Below are 19,609 nucleotides of genomic sequence, written 5' to 3' on the forward strand. Positions count from 1 at the left end.
CAAAACTGAAAGGCAAATAAAGTAGGAATAATTCTTGCAAAATATATGCTGGTTAAAAGTTATTCTTTTTTTTTAATTTCTTTTTTTATTTTTATTTATTTATTTTTTTTACAAATAGTTTATTGTCAAATTACTTTCCACATAACACTCAGTGCTCATCCCCACAAGTGCCCTCCTCCATGCCCATCCCCCCCTCCCCCCGACATCCATCAGTCCTCAGTTTTTGTCATCATTCAAGAGTCTCTCATGGTTTGCCTCTCTCCCTTTCCCCCACCATTTCCGCCCTTCTTCTCCCCCTTGTTCCTCCGTCAAGTTCCTCCTAATCCTCCTATACGTGCAAACATATGATATTTGTCCTTCTCTGCCTTAAAAGTTATTCTTAATATCAGATAGACGACTATAAAAATTGGTGAAAGATATTGAAGATGGTGCAAATAAATGGAAATATATTCTATGCTAATGGAATGGAAGAACCATACTGTTAAAATGTCCATACTACTCAAAGCAATCTATACATTTAATGCAATCCCTATCAAAATACCAACAACATTTTACATAGAACTAGAATAAATAATACTAAAATTTGTATGGAACCAAAAAAGACCCTGAATGGCCAAGGCAATCTTGAGAAAGAAGAACAAAGCGGGAGTTATCACAATCTCAGATTTAAAGATATACTACAGAGCTGCAGTAATCAAAACAGAATGGTACTAGCACAAAAAAAAGACATATAGATCAATAAAACAGGAGAAAGAGCCCAGGAATAAACCCACCTTTACATGGCCAACTAATCTACAACAAAGGAGGCAAGAATATATAATGGGAAAAAGACAGTCTCTTCAATGGTGCTGGGACAAGTGGACTGCTATATGCAAAAGAATGAAACTATACCACTTTCTTATACCATACAAAGAAATAAAATCAAAATGGATTAAAGACCTAAATGTGAGACCCAAAGCCATTAAACTCCTAGAAGAAAGCATATAGGCAATACTTTCTTTGACATTGGCCATTAAAAACATTTTTTTAGATAGGGTTTCTCAGGCAAGAAAAAAAAAAAGTAAAATTAAACTGTTGGGACTACACCAAAGTAAAAAGCTTCTGCACAGAGAAGGAAACCATCAACAAAATGACAAGGCAGTCTACTGAATGGGTGAAGATGAAAAGACATTTTTCCAAAGAAGATATCCAGAATTACAGATACATGAAATGATTCTCAGTATCACTCATCATCAGGGAAATGCAAATAAAATGAGATATCACCTTATATCTGCCAGATTGGCTAAAATAAAAAAACACAACAAATGGGGCGCCTGGGTGGCTTAGTCGGTTAAGCGTCCGACTTTTGCTTAGGTTATGATCTCGCAGTTCGTGGGTTCGAGCCCCACGTCGGGCTCTGTGCTGACTGCCAGCTCAGAGCCTGGAGCCTGTTTCAGAGTCTGTGACTCCCTCTCTCTGTGACCCTCCCCTGCTCACGCTGTCTCTCTCTCTCTCTCTCTCTCTCTCTCCTAGAAATAAATAAAACATTAAAAAAAAAAAAAACCACAACAAATAACAAGTATTGGCGAGGATGTGGATAAAAGGAAACACTCATACGCTCTTGATGGGAATGCAAATTGGGACAGCCACTGTGGAAAACAGTATAGAGGTTCCTCAAGAAACTAAAAATAGAATTACTATATGCTCCAGTAATGTCATTACTGAGTATTTACCCATAGAAAATGAAAACACTAATTCAAAAAGATATATGCACTCCTATGTTTATTGTACCATCATTTACGATAGCAAAGATATGGAAGTAACTGAAGTGTCCATCCATAGAGGAATGGATAAAGAAGATGTGGGGATGCCTGGGTGGCTCAGTCGGTTGAGCATCAGACTTTGGCTCAGGTCATCATCTCACGGTTTGTGAGTTCGAGTCCCATGTCGGGCTCTGTGCTGACAGCACAGGGGGCTGCTTCAGATTCTGTGTCCCTCTCTTGCTCTGCCCCTCACCCACTCATGCTCTGTCTCTGTCTCTCTGTCTCTCTGTCTCTCTCTCTCTCAAGAATAAATAAAACATTAAAAGAAAAGAAAAAATAAAGAAAGTTAATTTAATTATAAAAAAATAAAGAAGATGTGATGTACACACACCCACACCCACACCCACACACAGAGCTGTAAAAAAAAAAATGAGATCTTGACATTCATTAACAACATAGATGGACCTAGTGGGCATAATGCAAAATGAAATAAGTCAGAGAAAGACAAATAGCATATAATTTCACTCATATGTGGAATTTAAGAAACAAATGAACAAAGAAAAAAAAATAGACAAAAAAAAATTATTAAATACAAAGAACAAACTGATAGCTGTTGCTATAGGGGAGGTGGGTGAGTGGAGAGGTGAAACAGACAAAAGCGGGAAGTAAGAGTACACTTATCTTGATGCACATTTAGTAATGTATAGAATTGTTGAATCATTATAGTGTATACACCTGAAACTAATATAACACTGTATGTTACATTTCAATAAGAACATATATATAAGCAAAGTAAACACAAACACATATGTACATCCACTCACACAGTCAAAGGACACAGAAAATTTAAGAAAGAATTAGCAGTGGCTACTAACAATATGAAATATATATAGTTTTGCTAGTAAATCAAAGAAGTAAAAAGTAAACTAATAAGGCAACTCATTTCACCTGCCAACCTGACAAAGTAATAGAAAAAAGATACAGTTTTGGGTGTGGGCATAAGGAAATAGTCATTTTTACACATTGCTGGAAGAACAGAATGGATACATTCTCTTGCCAAGTAATATCCTTCTAGGAACATACATAAGGCAATGTCCTTTTTGTTTTGTTTTAGCCAAAGAGGCAGGATGTAAGTAGGTAGAGCATAAAGAGGGATGAAACAACAAAGATGGGAAACATGGCTTCTTTCATTTCCAAGTTTGGATTTCCTTACAGGCTTGTTTTATCTGAAGTAGGTGTAGGGATTACAGGTAATTTTAAATTTTCTTCTTTCTGCTTATCTGTAGTTTCTAAATTTTCTGCAACACCTATTACTTCTGTAATTAGAGGAAAAGTGATATGAGAAACCTATGTTACTTCAAAGTCTGATTATAAAGCTCTACAACAAAAAAGGGAGTATATATTTCCAGAAGATGATTTGATAATGGGTATCAAGAAAATTTAGGGGGCGCCTGAGCGGCTCAGTCGGTTAAGCATCCAACTTCGGCTCAGGTCATGATCTCCCAGTAGTGGGTTCGAGCCCCACGTAGGGCTCTTGTCTTCCCATTCTGTGTCTCCCTCTCTCTCTGACCCTCTCTTGTTCACACTGTCTCTCTCTCTCAAAAAAAAAAAATTAAAAAAACATTTTTTTTTAAAGACTCTGACTTCAGCTCAGGTCTCATGGTCTATGAGGTCAAGCCCCGCATCAGGCTCTGTTCTGCCAGCTCAGAGACTGGAGCCTGCTTCAGATTCTGTTTCCCTCTTTGCCCCTCCTACGCTCATGTTCTCTCTTTGTCTCTCAAAAATAAATATTAAAAAAGAAAGAAAGGAAAGAAAGGAAAGAAAGAAAGAAAGAAAGAAAGAAAGAAAGAAAGAAAGAAAGAAAGAAAGAAAGAAAGAAAGAAAAGAAAGAAAATTTAGGTAAGGGCCTTTCTTTTAAACAAGTGTCTCTCCAAATTGTAAGCTATAACTGAGAATGATGAAAATCTGCAAGGAAAAGAATTTGAAAGTAAAAATTTTCATTAAAAATTTTTTTATCCCAATTTAATTAATATTTTTATTTTCCCCTTTATTGTTCTTAAAAGTATAACAAATATTAATTACAGAAAAGCCAGAAGCATCATCTCTTCCCATTTTATAGAAGAAAGATGTATCATGGATCGATGGACAGTACCTTTTTGTGAATGGCACAAAATATACTGTATTGTTCAGATTCATCTTAGCAGCAAACTCTTGTCCTCTTTTAAAACTTGTCTTTTGCATTTACGATGTCCCTATGGAAAAAGAAGAGTAAAATAGATAATTACAGAAGCAAAATTAAAGAGGCAATAATTAATCATATGGAAGTTTTAAATATTTGCAAATGTAATATTATGAAGGTAAAACTTTTATCTTTATCTGATTGTGGACGACAAATACAAAAGGAAAGATTTTCATATCAAAGACTTGGGCTACACTCTCACAAGCAATCCCAGGGAAATAAAAGTGTCCTCAGATTTCAGAATCTCTACTGAGATTTCCATTAGTTTGTTTGAGTCCAGGGAAACTCAATAGAGGCCACCAGTAGACAGGAGTAATCTGACAGTAGGCAGTGATGCTACTGATTGTCTGTCAGTAAGGCTTATATTCTTAATTGCTTTTCCAATAGGCATGATGATTTACATTGACTCATCTATCTACCCGTTCTTTGGCTCTCCTATAGCTGATCTTCTGCATTTAGGGGGTAATGATTATTCTTTATTATCCATTAAAGTAGTACATGTCCAATGTATAAAATCTGGGAAATATATACTATTATGAAGAAAAGCCCATAATCCTACCCAGGACAAAGCCCATTAACAATTTGGTGTATTTTTCTCTATGCTTATGTTTATTTCCTCATGATCATGTTTATTTTATTATATACAACTGAGATCAGTTATTCATATAATTACATAGTCTAACTCTTTAAAAACATTTTCTTTAATGTTTATTTATTTTTGAGAGAGAGAGACAGAGTGCAAGCAGGGGAATGCAGAGAGAGGGGAACACAGAATCCGAAGCAGGATCCAGGGTCTGAGCTGTCAGCACAGAACTTGACATGGGGCTTGAACTCACAGACCACGAGATCATGACCTGAGCTGAAGTCGGACGCTTAACTGACTGAGCCACCCAGGAGCCCCCACAAACTACTTTTTAAAATCTAGTTCTGTATTATAAGCATTTTGCCATGTTGTCATTCTTCAGAAAGATCATTTTAATGATTGTTCAATGTGTATCTCCTATTCCATTCACAACTCTTTCTCCTCAATTGGAAGCCAAGGTTGTATTCAACTCTTTGTTGAACTATTAAATATTACTGGGTTCTGAAGATCTTTGAGCATATTATTCATCTATGTTTCAGGGCTTTCTTTGGAATGGGTTCCTAGAACTAGAGTTATTTGGTCAAAGAATATAAGAATTTAAAACATATAATATGTATAATGAAATAACTTTTAGATAACCAGACTGGCTTTGGAGATGAAAACCTTATAGAGAGGGAAAAATTGGAAAAAAGCTATTGACCTCCATTTTCACATTTTTCCTGTGCAGGATATCTCAATCTCCTCTCGTGTCTATCCTTATAAGCTAAACTTTCTCATTATTTTTATTATTCCCTCTGATTCTATGGCTGTGGAATGTTTTAGATTAAGTGGTAGCTAAAACTTGCCTGAGTTCTGTATCACATTTTACTTAACAATTAAACCAATCAATTACTGCCAAGTCTGCATATTTACCCTGCTAATAGAGCCTGACTATAGCTTCAATAAACTAAAATATTCCTTAGGATATTAGATGAACACTAATTGCAAGATTTCTAAGAAAGTAATTTAAAATAAGGCATTTACTAACATCCTCATGACCGAATTTCAGATGCAGGAGGAACTGTTCACTGGCATTTGGACATGCTATGGACACGCATGCTTAGTATTTTTTCCCCCCTAAATGCTTCTTCATTCTTACATAATTTTCTTAAAATGTGTTCTTTATCTTCGGTTGCATAGCTCTATAAATGTAATAAACTCTGTGACTTCTAGAAATGAAAGTTTCTTGGTTTTACCTTTTTTTTTCTCCCTGCTTCAAGACAGCACATGCTGTTGAGGCTGAAAACTATACTCAAGTTGATCTGTTACACCTAAGGGATGTTCTCAGCTTTCTTCCATTTCACAAGCTCCTTTCTTTGTTTATAAATGTCTCTTGAACTCTTGAATGCTGACAAAAACTGAGGACTGATGGATGTGGGGGGGAGGGGGGGATGGGCATGGAGGAGGGCACTTTGGGGATGAGCACTGAGTGTTATGTAGAAACTAATTTGACAATAAACTATTTATAAAGATAAAAAAAATAAATGTCTCTTGAATTCCATAAAACTGTCTTTTCTTGTTTTTCCAAATTATTCCTCCTTTAGTTTCTCCTCTTCTCTCTGGTCTCTAAATGAATGTTCCTCCTACAGCCCTGTGTATGACTGCAAGCTGCTATCCTACTTTCTGTGTATTCAATGGTTCCTGGTAATGCTATGGCATCAGACTGCACTGATATCCTTTCAAAGCCCCAAGACCCATATTTTCAAGTATGTTTTTGGCTTCTCCCCTCACATACACTTCACATTAACTTTGACGCTTCCCAATTCTCTGTCTCAGTTAATTTATAATTCTGTTTCAAATACTTCTTTTTATCTGTTCTTCACTTTCCATGTCTGTTATCTCTTTCCTCTGCCTCTTCTTGGTCAGATTCTATTCTATCTTTTCTGGAATTCATCTTAAAAACATTATTATCATAATCATCTTCCAGAAGCAAAGTTCAGATAATATCACATCTCTGCTCAAAATCTTTCAATGTCTCCCTAAGGCCTATAGTTTAAAGAATAACTTTACCTAACTATGATTCAAAGCTGGCCTCAAACCACTACTCTAACCACAATTCTTCAACTCTATAATCAGGAAAAAATGAATTACTCTACAATTATATTTTCATACCTTTGTCTTTGCTTATAATATTCCCTCTGACTAGAATATCCAAACCCCAAAACCACTTTCACAGCCCAGCTGAACATCACCCCTGGTATAAGACCTACTAATATCTCCCTTTGCTTCCGTTTTAAATATATATATACTGTAACCCATAACATTTTTCAAAAAAGTGGTTTCTTTTGGGGCACCTGGATGGCTCAGTCAGTTAAGCATCTGACTTTGGCTTGGGTTAGGATCTAAAGGTGAGTTCAAGCCCCAAGTTGGGCTCTGTGCTGAGCCTGGAGCCTGCTTCAAATTCTGTGTCTCCCTCTCTCTGCCCTCCCCCACTGATGCTCTGTCTCTGTCTCTCTCAAAGTAATAAATAAACATTAAAAATTTTTTAAAAGTGGCCTCTTTTTTTAAAAATATAAATCACATAAAGATATAATGCAACTCACACATTTAAAGTGTACAAGTCAATTTTTTTTAAAGCATATTCACAGGTATGTGCAATCATCACCTTGGTCAATTTTAGAATACTTTCATCACCACATAAAGAAGTACCATACCCATTAGCTATTACCCTGCATGCCTCCATTTCTGAGCAACCAGTAGACTGGTCTACTTTCAGTTTCTGTAGATTTCCCTGTTCTGGACATTTCTTTTGAATGGTCTTTTGTGACTGACTTCTTTCACTTGGCATGCCTTTTTGAAGGTTTACCCATGTTGTATCATGAATCCATATTTAATTTCTTTTATTGCTGAATAAAACTCCATCATATAAATATACCATATTTTGTTTATCCACTTATTAGTGGATGGACATTCTGGATTGTTTCTACCTTTTGGCTACTATGAATAATGCTATTATAATAACTTGTGCACAATTTTTTGCGTGGACATATATTTTCATTTATCCTGATCATATACCTAAGAGTTGAATTGCTGTGCCCTGTGACATCTTTATAGAGAAGGTACTCTACAAAAATCTGCTAACATCTCTTTCCCTTTCTCATCCCAGTCTTACTCTAAAAGTGATCTTTAACTTTATCCTTCCCTCCAAACGTGAACAAGGACATTTTTCCTTCCAAGAGGATGATGGCCTTTCAAGAATTAACTGAAGATGAAATGCTAGGCAGGGAATTACCGTCTGCATTTATAGTGAGAACTGAGATCTGTGCCAAGAATGCAGTATTTCTGGTCTTAGGCCCTTGGGCCCTTGGGCCAACAGAACAGTCCAACTTGCTGAGAGGAGAAGATTTCATCAGAGATGCACAACTGAAATGATTTTCTTCACTCTTTAAGAAATGGAAATCTTTCAACAATGACAATCAAGTAAATTATTTTTTCACAGACACGCTAACTTAATATAAGGAAGAACACTTGATGGGTAGAAATAGAATTATTTTTCAGAAGTTCCCTTTTCCCAGAAACTTTCAAGGAAGATAATTCACGGAAGGTCTTCGTTGACTTTCAACATTGTAATCATACTACTTCAACAATAAACCTGAAGCCAACTAGTTTGAAAAAACAAAACAAAACACTGAAACCACACTATTTCAGCATTAGGGAGTAAGAATCAGAATGTTTCATATTGAAAGATTTTAAAGATCAGAACTTTCAACTCTTTTATTTTTTAAACTAAATCTCAGAGAAGTGTCAAATCACACCTATGTAATTGTGTTACCCAAAATTAAAACCCAGGTCTTCTGATTGCCCATTCCAGAAAACTTCCTGCTGAATCAAGTTGCCTAAGTCAGACTTTAAAACACCAAAATATTTTTCTGATTTTTCTTTTTATTGGAGGGTAATCAAGAAAAGATTAATTAAACATAAAATTGGACTTCTGTGTTATTATTTCTCCAAAAGATCTCATAACATTTGAGTATGTAGTGGTGGATTTAGTTCTTATGTAGACTGAAGCATAAACAAATTTGGGGGTTTAAGAAAACATTTTACAAAATAAGGGTTACTAGGTGACTCAGTGGGTTAAGCATTGGACTCGATCTCAGCTCAGGTCTTGATCTCAGGGTATGAGTTTAAGCCTCACATTGGGCCCCACATTGGGCATGAAGCCTACTTAAAAAAAAAAAAAAGAAAAGAAAGAAAAAAGAAAAAAACATTTGACGAAATTCCTACACAAAAATAGGTATTAGGGCTGGCACATACAAGGGGCTCACTTGAAGTGAAACTTGAAGCCTCACTATAAATGATCCAGTGTAAATTTCTTTTTAAAAAGTTCATTTATTTTTAGACAGTACATGCATATGAGTGGGCAGAGGTGGGGGGTGATGGCAGAGAGAGAGGAAGAGAGAATCCTAAGCAGGTTTCATACTGTCAGCACAGAACCCAATGTGGGGGTCAATCTTACCAACCATGAGATCATGATCTGAGCCAAAATCAAGAGTTGGACGCTTAACTGACTGAGGTGGTTTACACAGGTGCCATCCAGGCACCCCAGCCAGTTGGTGTAAACTTCTATTATTTCATTCATTATCTTGTTCCCAGAGGGAGACAGAGGCAGGTAAAATCTTCACTTTACAGCAATGAAAAATGAAGTACAACTAGGTGATAGTATGTTTTCAAAGTCAAGACCAGACCAGTTTTTCTCTCTCTTATTACAACTATCCTTACAGACTTGAAGAAGATTGTTTTTAAAGAAAGAAGCATAAAACTGTTTTGCTTAGTTGCTGTTACTGTCTGCCACTAATATTTAACTGTTATTCTGAAGTAAGAAACCTTTTTTGTGGTACTTTCACTTTGAAAATAAAACTAGCTGCTAGTTGCTTTTAATGCCATCGTGATCATAGAGCCCATTGTGATCATATATCATAGTTCTGGGGAGCTGGAAAGGGACTTTAAAGTTATCTAATTTCTACTTAACAAATAATGCAGAAGTGGCTGGAGTTTATTGGTTATCATAACAGTGGTAACTTTTAGTCTACTCCTGGGTCAAATGATGTTAAATATTGTAAAGAAGACTCTTCTAAGTCACCCTTTAAGAACTTATATATGCTAAAAAGTAATTATTATATCAATTATTTCAATTTTTTAATAGACATTATTTTCTCCGTCCATAAAAAGGATGCTTAGATTGAGAGAGAGGAAAGGAGAAACTCCTTTGGATTTCTTAAACTTAACATTGACATTGTTGTTCTGATACCTTGATACAAAGCTAGCAACTTGAAATCAAGGATGCATCAGTCTGGAGGAAAATGGCATTTAATATAAGTCAAGACCAGTACAAAAATGGTGCTGATATGCCTCCACAAATCCCAAACTATTCTAAAAGATTTGACTAGGCTTTGAAGTTTTCACTTTGCCCTGTATCTTAACCATATGTATGGTGTGAAAACTTTAAATAATTGTAATGCATAATGATAATTTACTCTTTCAGAGAGTGTTTCTTAAACCTGATTTTCAGATCCTTTATAAAAAGGTCTCACAGATCTCGAACATCTTCTTAGTTTTAGTCATCCACATCATTTACTTATTCATCTATTCATTCATTCAGCAAACATTTATTAAGGGCCCAACACATATCCTGTACTGAATAAGACTTTAGGTTCTTCCCTCTACTCAGAGAGCTCGTACTCTAGGTAGCGGAGAGAGACACATGAATATTGATACTTCAATACTAATAAATATTATAAAGAAAAAATAAAGCCAAGGTCAGTGGTCAGAGTAGATCTCTCTGATAACTTAAAAATTGACAGAGGCCAAAGGCTAAAGCAAGTGAAGTAAAAGCCCTAAAGATATGTGGCCAGAAGAGCAATCCATGCAGAGGGCCTAGCAAGACTGCCTGGTATATTCCAAGAGAAGTCAGGCTGGTGTGGCTAGAACAGAATGAGCAATGGGGAGTGTGGCAGGGGAGGAGATAAGGTCTTCATAACATGATTAAGACTTTGGATTTTTATCAAAGGACCATTTTGACTACTGTATGGAAAACAGATTGTATGGGAGCATGGTTAAGAACATGGGAAACCTGAAAAAAGCCATTACAAAAATCCAAGCAAGAATTGATGGTAGTCAGTACCAAGGTTGAAGTGGTGGTGGAGGTAGTAAGAAGTGGGTTCATTCTGGAATAACTGAGGAGGAACAGACAATGGGCTTTGCTGCTTTAGCTGAGTAAGAAAGAGAAGAGAAAGGAAGAGGACTTGAAAGTTTGTGGCCTGAGCTACTGAAACTATCCATCTATAAAACTGTAATAAACTTTACAGCTTTTATACAACTTCTAAAACAAATTTAGAAACATTCCCCATATCAAAGTGAACAACACTGATTTAAAATAAAAGATGTTATTATTTTTTTGATACGGTAGCCCCCAAAACAAATATAGCCTTATGCTTACTCACCCCGTGATGGCTTAATTCTCCCACCACTTTTCTCCACCTGTACTCCTGGGGAAAATTCATTTACACAGCCAGACTTGGCATCATCTGGTCTCCACAAGAATCCAACATCTATGCATTAATTCCATTTCCGTACTTTTCTTATTACTCTGAGACAGAGTAGTACCACATGGCACTGGGGCTATGGCACCCACAAACTGACACCCAGAAATAATAGTAAATCACAGAAGTTTGGCAATAAGGTGGCCATCCACATGTTCCACTATGCATTTTTTTTTAAAGGAGATAATCATCAAAATGAAAACATAACAAAAAAACTCTCAGAGAACTTTTAGAGCTATTTTCATGTCTTCAAATTCCCAGGAGTCTATGGATCTACTTGAAAACACTTTACAATGGAGTCATATCTTACCCAACGTGGTTGGGTTCAAAGGCGGACATTTAAGGCTCCAACTGCATATAGTACAAATTATCCTTGAAAATGCCAGTTTACAGTTGTAGAGAGTAACTTGGCATTCCCCACTGTGGTTCCACTAAACAGCTCTCATTCCTATACCTTTTGGCATTGCCAGTCCCACTTCTATAGAATTACTTCTTATGTTTTAGGAGTGAGTTGAAATGACGCTACTCTACTATAAGTACTAAAGATAACAGTCTCTATCAGGGTTTTTGGTTGCAAATGATAGAAACCAACTCTGGCCAACTTAGGCCAGACATTTGTTTATAGGTGTGATATTTTGATTTGTAATAATATATATTTGGTTTTCATCTGGCACAGAACCCCTAAAACCTTTAGAGAAATAAAGGTAGAAAGAGAGTCTATCGTTATTCATAAGAAGCCCCTTTCAATCCCATCTGAGTTCCTGTTAATGAGGCGACTTTTGGAAAGCCCCCATGGATGGGGACTAGTTGGCAGGGGAACCAACCCTGATTAGCAGATGGGAATTTTCAGTCGCATCTCCCGACTTCAGGGAGGTGGGTGGGGCTGGAGATAAAGAATTCAATCACCAATGATATATGATTTAATCAATCATGCTTATGGATGGGGCGCCTGGGTGGCTTAGTCGGTTAAGCGACCGACTTTCGCTTAGGTCATGATCTCGCAGTTCGTGGGATCGAGCCCCACGTCGGGCTCTGTGCTGACTGCCAGCTCAGAGCCTGGAGCCTGTTTCAGAGTCTGCGTCTCCCTCCCTCTCTGACCCTCCCCTGCTCACGCTCTCTCTCTCTCTCCTAGAAATAAATAAAACTATTTTTTTAAAAAATCATGCTTATGGAATGAAGTCTCCATAAAAACCCAAAAGGATGGAGTCTGGAGAGCTTCCAGGTTGCTGAACACATGCACATCTGGGAGGGTGGGACACCTCAGTTCCATGGGGACAGAGGTTCCTGTGCAGGGAAGCCTTCCAGACCTTCCCTATGTACCTCTTCATCTGGCTGTTTGTATCCTTTATAATATTCTTTTCAACAAACAGGTAGACCTAAGTAAATGTTTCTGTGCATTCTGTCAGCCAATCTGTCAATTAATTGAACCTGAGGAGGGAGTTATGGGAACCTCCAACATGTAGCTGGTTAGTTAGAAGCACAGGTAACAACTTGGACTTGCAGCAGGCACCTTAAATGGGGATTGGGGGTGGGGGGTGGGGAAGGGGGTAGTCTTCTAGGATTGAGCTCTTGACCTGTGGGATCTGATGCTATCTCCAGGTAAACAGTGTCAGAATTGAGTTAACTGTTTGGTGGTTTTGGAAAACACACATCGGAAAAGACTATCTCAGGATGAACCAGAAAACTCAGAAAATGGGCAGGCCCCTAAAAGGGCAAATGCACATTCAAGATCATGCCACAGTAAATGTTTGAGATGCCACTGCTACTTTGCTTTACTAGACTCTTGACTCCTTTACAACTGCCACAAACCATATCTATCTATTGTTCTATCTATCTATCTATCTACCCTAAGCTCTCAAGATTCAAAGTCCCAGGTTGGAACATCTGATTGACTGAAGTCACATGTCCACATGCCAGCTGCCAGGCAACTGAGAAAGAAATATCTACCTGTACTTCTTCCATATCCATAGCACAAGGACTAAAATTGCCTCCTTTGTATTAAAAAAAAAACTTTTTTCTTAAGTTTTTGAGAGACAGAGAGAGGGAGACACAGAATCTAAAGAAAACTCTAGGCTCCAAACTGAGCTGTCAGTACAGAGCCCGACCCTGGGCTTGAGCCCATAAAGTGAGATCATGACCTGAGCTGAAGTCTGATGCTTAACAGACTGAGCCACCCCGGTGCCCCCCCTCTTTTCTATTCAAAACAGGATAATGTTCCAGCCATGAGCAACCTACCCTATAAGTATCTACTCATTAATGATCAAAAGCCACATCACAACTCAGAAGCTAAGTGACAAACTTGGATTTGGAGCATTCCAGTATTTAATTCTGTCTCCTTAATCAACTCCCTTTAACCTAAGTTTTATTTCTTTAAGCTTCCTCTATAGCTACAAAATCTTATTCTTCTCATGAGTTGAATAAGAGGTATAGTGATCCCAAAGTAGTGTTCAACTATCCATTCATTCGTTTATTCATTCAACATTTACTAGATATTCATTATGCTTAAGACATTATGCTAGGGGTTGAAAAATACATAATACAAAAACTAATTAATCTAGAACCAGTGAGCATTGCAAGTAGTGTAGAAGTTCAAAGGAGGTAAAGGAAACTAACTCTCTAAAGAATAGGGGATGGAGGTGGGCAAGTAATTGACGGGTTCATGGAAGAGGAACATTTGGATTGCTCTGTTAAGAACAGCTAGAATTTTCAGGAAATGCTGTGAGCATATGTTGGGAGGTTGTAGCATGTTAGGAGATGGCAAGTAACTTAAGTTCTGCAGATCTGGGACAGAAATCCTTTGGAAACAAAGGTGGAAGACTCTATTGGGTCTAGATTTTCAGGGATCTTGAATATCATGCAAAGGATTTTAAGCTTTTTCTGCAATGATGAAAAAACATTATTATATTCAGGCTTCAAGAATAATACTCTAGTTGTCTGGCAGTGATATACACGGTTAAGTGGGAAGATTTTGTTAAAAAAAAAACAACACTACATATACATCGTAGAAAAAAATTGGAAGTATATAGACCAAAATGTTAATAGGGGTTATACTTGGGTATTGGGAACATAGACATTCTGTTATCCTTTTACTTTTCTGTATTTTCTTCATTGAATGTATATTATTTTGTAATGAAAAAATTAAGTAAAAAATTTTAAAACCATCTTAAAATTAAGTAAAAAATATGTAGTTTAAAAATATTTTAAAAGATTGAATTGGAAAAGAAGGAGACGAGATCAGGTAGATTAGGTTAGGGCTACCAAACAAAAAAGAATAATAATCTTATCCTAGAATGTTGGCAATAAAACTGAAAGCAGAGGCAGATACCATGACTCTAGATGCAAGAATAACACATTAATAACATGACTTAGAGTCAGCAATTGACAGTCTGAATAGCCTGGAAAAGACATGGAAGTCAAAGTTAGCTCTGAGGCTCTAAGAACAAGTGACAGAGAAGGTAATTGTTCTGTGAACAAAAATAGGGAATTTAGTAGAAGGGACAAGTTTGATGGTAGAAAGATGATGAGTGTTTTCTTGCCAAATGGACTTTTAAGTGCTAGATGGGCATTCAGGGAGAAATTTACAGCAAGTAGTAAGAAATGAAGGTTGGAATTCAGGGGAAATGATGGAGCTAGACGTTCAGATCTGGAATTATTTGTTTAAGGTAGATGAGAAACTCAAGAAGGAACTATGGTTAAGTCAGGTAAAGAATGGAGAGAAAACAGAAGGCTAAGAATAAAATCTTGGGAAAATGTTTTCAAGTTGAATTCTTAGTGAATGCTAGATAAATGCTAAGTCAATATTATATTTCTATAATCAGGCATTCTCTTCATTATCGTCAATTTAATGAAAAGGTTTAAAATGACTTCCCTAAGTCTAACAAAGTGAGATGAATAGTCAAAAGAATACTATCAGAAATAAAATTTAGATTTTTATATGACTGGCTTTTGCTTCATGTTATGAAAAAAAGTCCCCTGTCTTTGAAAATGTATTTTTAAAAAAGGAAATATGTGCAGTATAGCAATAAAGTGAAACAACTGATATTTTAATCAGAAGTTTAGATTTAGATTTTAGATTTAGACTGTATCTAAGGTGGGCTCAAAGAAATTAACTCACTTTTAAATTTAATATTAATGACTTGGTACTCATGCCATTACAGTCTAGATTGAATTCCTGATGAAGATTGCTTGCTGGTTATGATAGGGAACAGCATCACGGTACAGTGGAAGAACTGCACTGGAAGATGGAGTCTTAGATCCGAGTGCCATATTGGTCCCTAAATGGCTCTGTGGCATTGATCAAGTTCTTTCTCTTTTTTTTTTTTTTCTAATTTTTTAAACATTTATTTATTTTTGAGAGAGAGAGAGCGCGCACGCATGAGTGGAGGAGGGGAGAGAGGGAGACACAGATTCGGAAGTAGGCTCCAGGCTCTGAGCTGTCAGCACATAGCCTGATGTGGAGCTCGAACTCACAGACTGCAAGATCATGACCTGGGCCTGAAGTCCAATGCTTAATGGACTGAGCCACCCAGGCGCCCCTAGTTCTTTAATTTCTCTTAAGCCTCACTTTCCTGGTCTTGGGGTTAGTTGAGACAATTTCTAAATTCTATTCCAACTCTAAAATGGTGTGGTTTTGGCAGGTTGCTCAGTTTAAAATCTTGTATTCAGATTTACACACATAAAAATGCCCTGAGTTCAATATACTAAAATACCCAGCAATCTTCACTTTAATTGTTCCCAAGTCAAAGAAAAGAAAAACCCAAGATGTAAACACCTTTAGTCTCTGCAAATTTTACCTGCCACTGATCACCAAATACATGAGGGCCCTGTGAGAGCCCTGTATTTATAACTGTTGACTCCCTGCTGCAGGACTACAATGCCAGACACTGGAGATAATAGAACATGCAGAAATAAGAGCTTTGAAAATAAACCTTCTTACAGCTAATGAAGGATTATCTGGCATGCAATTTTTCTAAAATGTCACAGCTATTAGCAAGCCCCTTTTGTGTTTGTTTGGGACTATTTCTCTTCTGTCTCTATTGCCCTGAAAATAGAAGTTTTCCTTAAGCACAATCAGATTTAGGGACCCCAAAACTTAAGAATTCAACTTCTTTTTACTTCTTGGAAAAGGTCTACTTGGCCTCTGCTATGAACTGAATTGTGTTCTCCCCCCACCCCAAATTCATATTTTGAAATTCCAACCTCTAAAATGACTATATATGGAGATGGAGCTTTGGGGAGGTAATTAAGGTTAAATGAAGCCATGAGGGTGGGACCCTAATTCAATGGGACTGGTGAGTTTATAAGAAAAGAGAATGATTGCAATCTCTCTCTCTCTCCACCCTCTCTCTCCCTTCTTGTCTCTCTCCTGCTCCCTCCCTCTCTCTCTCTCCATGTTTCACTCCCTTCCTCTCTCTCTCCCTCTCTATCCTCCTCCCTCCCTTACACTGGCAAGAGAAAAAGCCGTTTGAAGACAACTCCAAAAGGTGGCCATTGTGCAAGCCAGGAAGAGAGATTTCACTAGAAACTTTACCTTTTGGCATCTTGATTTTAGATTTCCTAGACTCTAGAACAGTGAGAAAATTAATTTCTGTTTTTTAAGCTACCCAGTCTGTGGGGTTTTGTTATAGCAGGCTGAACAGACTATGAGGGCCTTCTTTATTTCACCCCCCCGAACTCCATGTTTATTTATTTATTTTTGAAAGACAGATGGGGGTGGAGGGGAGAGGCAGAGAGAGAGGGAGAGAGAATCCCAAACAGTCTCCATTCCGACAGCAAGGAGCCTGATGTGGGGCTCCAGGCTCAATCTCAGGAACCTTGAGATCATGACTTGAGCTGAAATCAAGAATCCTATGTTTGGATGACTGAACCACCCACATACTAAAAGAGCATTCTTCAAGAATTTTTGGACTAAGATTTGGACAATGGCTTCTAAATTAATAGTGAAAATGTATTCTTTTTTAGGTAGCTAGAGAAACTGATCCTTTCATAATCCTTTTCCTTTTAAAAATATATCTTGATAATTCAAAGAACTGGGTAGAAATACTATTCTTTGAACCAGAAGAAAAAGTTCACAATGATTTCATTATAATAATAACGTAAAACACACACAAGTACAGTAATTAGCATACATATAATTGATTAAGCATAAAATCCTGACCTAAAATCTGTTTCAAAAGACTCTTTACATCTATTTGATCTTTCAACAATACTGCCTCTGAATATGAACTTTGAATGTGTAAGTTCCACAAGATATAAGTGATTACAAGTACTTTCTTGTTCAAGTATTTAAAGCAATTTCTTCATGATTGAGTGATTGACCTGAAATTCTGGAACTGAAAGAACTCAGTTCTCTATATACCACTTGATTTAAAAAACTCTTTAAAGCTGTTTATGAATGGAATCCATCCCCTATACTACTACCAGGCAGTATCAACTGAAAGTAAAATCTGACCATGCCACTCTCCAGCTTAAAACCGTTTAATCCCATCATGTACAGGATATAAAATCCAAGCTCCTTGTAGATAGATGGCACGTGAAATCCTCTGTGATCTACTTCCTGTCTGCTCTTGCCCCTTGTCCTTAGTAACTCCAGGGCCTCACACTGGATGCCCCAGCTATTAACAACTACTTCCTTGGGATATCAAGAAGTACCCAGGGGCACCTGGGTGGCTCAGTTGGTTAAGGGTCTGACTTCGGCTCAGGTCATGATCTCACAGTTCGTGGGTTTGAGCACCACGTTGGGCTCTGTGCTGACAGCCTGGAGCCTGCTTGACATTCTGTGTCTCCCTCTCTCTCTGACCCTCCCCTGCTCACGCTGTCTCTCTCTCATAAATAAATAAAAAAGTTTTTAAAAATTAAAAAAAAAGTACCCATTGGCGAGGTGCTTGGGTGGCTCAGTTAGTTAAGTGTCTGACTTCGGCTCAGGTCACGATCTCATGGTTTGTGGGTTCGAGCTCCGTGTCGGGCTCTGCGCTGACAGCTCAGAGCCTGGAGCCTGTTTCAGATTCTGTGTCTCCCTCTCTCTGCCCCTCCCCCACTCACACTCTGTCTCTCTGTGTCTCTTGAAAACAAACGAAAAAGTACCTGTGGGCAACCTGTTTCTTCTTGTTTTCCTAGATAACTAGAAAACATTCAAGAATCTGCTCAAATAGTACCACGTCAGGGAAACTTTACTGATCATCCCCTAAGCTGGGGTAAGATTTTTCCACAGAAGGATGTGGTAACCATTTCTCATAGACATGGTATAAACACAAGATTTAGATTACCTCAGGTAAATGTCTCCCATCAGGACCATAAGGACTGGGATCATATTTATATCACAGTGTTTAACATACTGGCTGGTACCCTGCCTACGCTGTTGAATTATATGAATTCATATATCAAATATATTAAAACTGTTTTTATTTTAAGGAATATTACAACAGGCATTTTTGTTAAGCAAGTAACCATCACTACTTAGTGTGTTGTTTTGTTTTGTTTTTTTTAAGAAAGAGAGAGAACAAGCGGAGAGAGAAGGCAGAAGGAGAGAGAGAGAATCTTAAGCAGTCTCCACACGTGGAGCCTGATGCAGGGCTCAATCCCATGACCCTGGGATCATGACCTGAGCTGAAATCAAGAGTTGGATGCTCAACTGACAGAGTCACCCAGACACCCCCATTAATGTGTTTTTTATTTTTATTTCTTTAACTTTATTTACTTATTCTTGAGAGAGACAGAGAGAGTGTGAGCAGGGGAAGGGCAGAGAGAGAGAGGGAGAGAGGGATAATTCTGAGCAGGCTCTGCATGGTCAGTGAATGGGGCTCAATGTGGGGCTCAAACTCACAAAACTGCAAGACCATGACCTGAGCTGAAATCAAGAGTTGGATGACTGAGCCACCTTGGTGACCCAATATGTTTTTTAAATTAATATTTCTATAAGTTGCCTTACCTAAAATGAACCTGACCTTTATTGCAGAAATATATCATTTTACTGAGCGACATGATATCCAAATGTTAATAATTCCAGAATTATCAGTACTCTCAACTTACTTGTTCAAAAACCTATTTATTTTAATGGATGTCTTAAAAAAAACTGGTGGTTGATATCATCCCATTTTAACATCTAGAAAAACCTTTGGAGTCCAAGTCTATACATATCCATCTTTAAAAAGTGAAGTAACAGCTATATTACATGTTAAACAAAAACTTAATCCAGCTATGCAATATTTTTTCCTCACGGGCAGTTATAATACATGATATCCCTCCCTTAAGTAGTTCAGAATCTACTAATTAGGTCTGCCTCAGTCAGCAAGTCCAAAATACTCATATTGGTTTACAGGACATCATTCAGTCTTTTATTAGGATTTTAAAATATTCATTCATTGTTTCCTTTGATAAATGAATTAATTTTAGGACAAATATAACAGAGAAAATCAACAAGCATTTATTTTAGACTACTTTTAGGCACTAAAGATAGAAAAGTTACTTT

The 19,609-nt window shown here is 37.3% G+C and overlaps 1 protein-coding gene across 2 annotated transcripts in view; it reads right to left on the bottom strand.

Annotated features, from left to right (window-relative positions):
- Positions 1-19,609, bottom strand: part of TAOK3 (TAO kinase 3) — a 183,252-nt gene that overhangs the window by 94,915 nt on the left and 68,728 nt on the right. For both annotated transcript variants that reach the window (XM_039226949.1, XM_039227027.1), the window contains exon 2: positions 3,895-3,994. The gene's annotated coding sequence lies outside the window, so the exon portion shown is untranslated. The remainder of the gene's footprint in view (positions 1-3,894; positions 3,995-19,609) is intronic.

Source organism: Hyaena hyaena, unplaced genomic scaffold, assembly GCF_003009895.1.
Source record: "Hyaena hyaena isolate Hyena2069 unplaced genomic scaffold, ASM300989v1 scaffold_0, whole genome shotgun sequence".
In the NCBI taxonomy this organism is placed as follows: domain Eukaryota; kingdom Metazoa; phylum Chordata; class Mammalia; order Carnivora; family Hyaenidae; genus Hyaena; species Hyaena hyaena.